Source organism: Macrobrachium rosenbergii, chromosome 14 (genome assembly GCF_040412425.1).
Source record: "Macrobrachium rosenbergii isolate ZJJX-2024 chromosome 14, ASM4041242v1, whole genome shotgun sequence".
In the NCBI taxonomy this organism is placed as follows: Eukaryota; Metazoa; Arthropoda; class Malacostraca; order Decapoda; family Palaemonidae; genus Macrobrachium; species Macrobrachium rosenbergii.
The window spans coordinates 29,753,372-29,757,383 of NC_089754.1; positions in this window are offsets into that span (position 1 = coordinate 29,753,372).

A 4,012-nucleotide genomic window follows, 5' to 3' on the forward strand; every position below is an offset into this window, starting at 1 on the left:
TTCAACAAAAATTGATTCCTGTTTTCTAGGGTGAGGTAAAGCTGAATTGTATTTGCATACATCGATTTGCAAATACTCTTTGCGCGAGGGAGAGGACGTCTAGTGTGTTTTTTTTAAAAAGGGGTGATGCGGATTTAAATTGGTTTTAAATTGTTTTGTTATTTAGATGTGAGTTAACAAAACACTAGTCCCTTGTTTGTTCTTATTTTTTATCAACTTTTTTTTATTTTTTTCTGTTTATGTTTTTTTTATCCATAATTACCATCGTTAATGTAACTATATTATACTTCTATGAATAAAAAATATTATGGTTTATGGAATTTAGAAAATTGGCTTTATGATTTCCAGACTGTCATCTCTCCAGTAAATCAATAGAAAATCAGGAAATGTTCCCATGTAATTTTTATTTGAATCCCTTTATGAAATTCTTCTTCATCAATTGTGAGCTATTAAATAAATTCTTATTTCATAAAACAGGCAGAATATATTATGCTTTAATAATTATCATTTTGAACTGTAATAAGATCCCAAGTAAATTTTGTCTTTTTAAAATCTAGAAAAATAATTTTTCAGGCATTTTCATTTGAGGCATAATTGTAGGACAATCAGAATTCTACAAAAAGTCGCCCCCTCAAATGGAAAAAAGTGACAAAACTTACCGGTTGTCTCGTGTCGTTACTTTTACAATTCCTATTTTGATCGAAGATCCCAGGGGGAAATCCTTGTTGTCAACTGTCATCCTTTCAGGATATGAAAAAGGAAGTAATGAGCAGTGACTGTAATCTGATGTGATACCCCGTGTTACTTTTGTTTTCCAGTTCCACGAGTGACGTTTTCCAGTTCCTATAAAGAGCAAACCTCTTGAATTAATAGTAAGAATTACACCAGTGATAGTTACTGATTTGACCATAACTGTAAGAAAACTTACATCAATATCTGATGGTTTTCGAAGAAGTTTCTCTCGCGTTCACTGAATAAGTAACCCATCGTAAAAAAAATGTCTCTAAACATAAATATTACCTCAGAAAACTATTCCCCACAACCCGTCAATTTTCACGACGTCCAAGACACAGGGGAAGGTCGAACCTCCCCGAAAAAATTCTCGCCTTAGACAAATCTTGTATCATTGCTGAAAGAGAGAGGAAGGTTATGCAGTAGGGGGTCGGCTGAGATGGAAAGATTACGCTGAAAAATCGCGCGACGGTGTTGAAGCAATGAGAAGGAAAATGGCAGGCAAGGAGGAGAAGGGACCAGAGTAAAATGTCCAAGAAATTGCCTTCCCTGGATGAGAGATTGTACAACAGGCAGCGCGAAAGGAGGAAGAGAGAGAGAGAGAGAGAGAGAGAGAGAGAGAGAGAGAGGGGGTAAAAAGTGGCTCAAGGATACGAAGGAGAATGGAGTAAGAGGCCAAAATAGAATGAGAAAAATCGGCCTGCAATTTCACACCTTAAATAGCCAAAACATTCAGTTGAAAAGAAATACATACACACACACAAACATATATATACAGTATATATATATATGTATATATGTATATATATATATATATATATATATATATACATACATATATATACTGTATTATATATAATATATATACTTATATATATATAGTATATATATATATATATATATATATATATATATATATATATATATATATATATATATATATATATATATATATATATACTGTATTATATATAATATATATATATGTATTAGAGAGAGAGAGTATATACAATATATATATAGAGAGAGAGAGGAAATCCATGTTGAACCATACCCTTTCCCCACCCCTTTAGGTTTGACCTGCAATTTCACATTTTTAAATATCGAAAGAGATTCTATTAAGAGCGAGAGAGAGTCAAAAGTCAAAGTCAAAATTCTTTATTCCATAAAAAACGCGTATTACAAACATTTCATTACTCATTCTTGGGTAACATAGGTTCATTAATAGTTTTATAAAAAGTTTCTACATAATAAGCGATATTCATTATCACAGTACTTATATCTGGTATACAGGAGAGAGAGAGAGAGAGAGAGAGAGAGAGAGAGAGAGAGAGAGAGAGAGAGAGAGAGAGAGAGATCCAAGCAAACATCAAAAGTGCAACACTAATTCCCTTTCCTATATCGTAAGTGCACTGGTACTTTCTAAAAAAAGAAAATAAAAATGTTTTGCCCTCTTCTTGAAATGAAAATCCGACTCGGAAATATTTTCCCAGACTCTGAGGAGGGAGGAGGAAATACTTTATACCTTGGGAGTTTATCCTGCGCCAGAGACATAGAATAGGATGCTCCCTTTGGGGTCCTACCTTTTGTGTGTACCCAATTTATCACTCAAGAGACGGAGGTAAATAATTTTGTGTTTGCTTGGATACTTGTGAATTAAGTGCAGCATATCTTTTACAAAAGTATGCACACATATACACACTATATATATATATATATATATATATATATATATATATATATATATATATATATATATATATATATATATATATATATTATATAACTGATTCATGAATACTTTGGACGTGAATCAGTTATATATATATATATATATATATATATATATATATATATATATATATATATATATATATATATATATATATATATATATATATATATAACTGATTCACAAGCTTTGGAACGTGATGAATGTATAAATAAAGGCAAATGGTACGAAGGAAAAAAGAAAAGACGGAGTGGTTGCAAGGCCTTTCGACACAACGGTCCTTTACTAGCTAGTAAAGGACCGTTGTGTCGAAAGGCCTAACAACTACTCCGTCGTTTTAATTTTCCTTCGAGGCATTTGCCTTTTTTAATATAACAGTCATTGTTGCAACATCAACAATAATTGTAGTAGACTTAAAATAGCTTTATGGTTGGAAAAGCTATATTATAATCATGCTAACATTGGTATAATTATTCAGTGAAATAGTTTTATTTTCATTGCTACTAAGTAGTATTTATTCTATTTTATGGTAGAAAATGATATAACAGAAAATTAACAAGGTTTCACATCTTACAATTATCTACGAATTATGAACGAGTTCTTGTATTCAAATACAGTCTTATCAGTAGCCAGTTTTTATGATGTAAATAACAAGAGAGGTTTTCTTATATAACGTCAGTTACTAACCTTCTGTTTTCTCACCAACAGTTTTTTATCTGTCAATGAAATCCTGTATATTCAAAAAAACACCATATAGGCCTAATATATATATATATATATATATATATATATATATATATATATATATATATATATATATATATAATAGACAGGCCTATATGGTGTTTTGAATATACAGGATTTCATTGACAGAGTGAAAAAAGTGTTGGTGAGAAAACAGAAGATCAGTAACTGACGTTATACAAGAAAACCTCTCTTGTTATTTACATCATAAATACTGACTACTGATAAGACTGTATTTGAATACATGAATGCGTTTACAATTTGTATATGATTATAAGATGTGAAACCTTGTTTATATTCTGTTATATCATTTTCTACCATAAAATAGAATAAATACTACTTAGTAATAATGAAAATAAAACTATTTCACTGAATAATTATATCAATGTTAGTGTGATTATAATAAAGCTTTTCCAAGCCTACTACAATTATTGTTGATGTTGCAAAAATGACTTATATTAAAAAATAATCTGAAAATTCCCTGAATAACAATGACACAAGGAACATTTTAGTACTAAATATTATTATTATTAATGAAAATGAAACTGTTTGGAGCCTCGATGGCTCGGTCGGTAGAGCAGCAGACTCGGACTTCACAAGTCGCAGGTTCAAATCCGCAGCCGACTGGTCAGAGGGGCGGACACTTTGCTATCCGTGTAGACACCCCGGGATTATGTATGTAATCAACGGGTAGGTTTGCTGAAAAGCAAATGGGTATTACAGACTAATACACACACAAACAAAGCCACTCAAACATCTTCTAAAAACATAACAGACGCCTCAAACGTCTCGAACTGTCGGCCT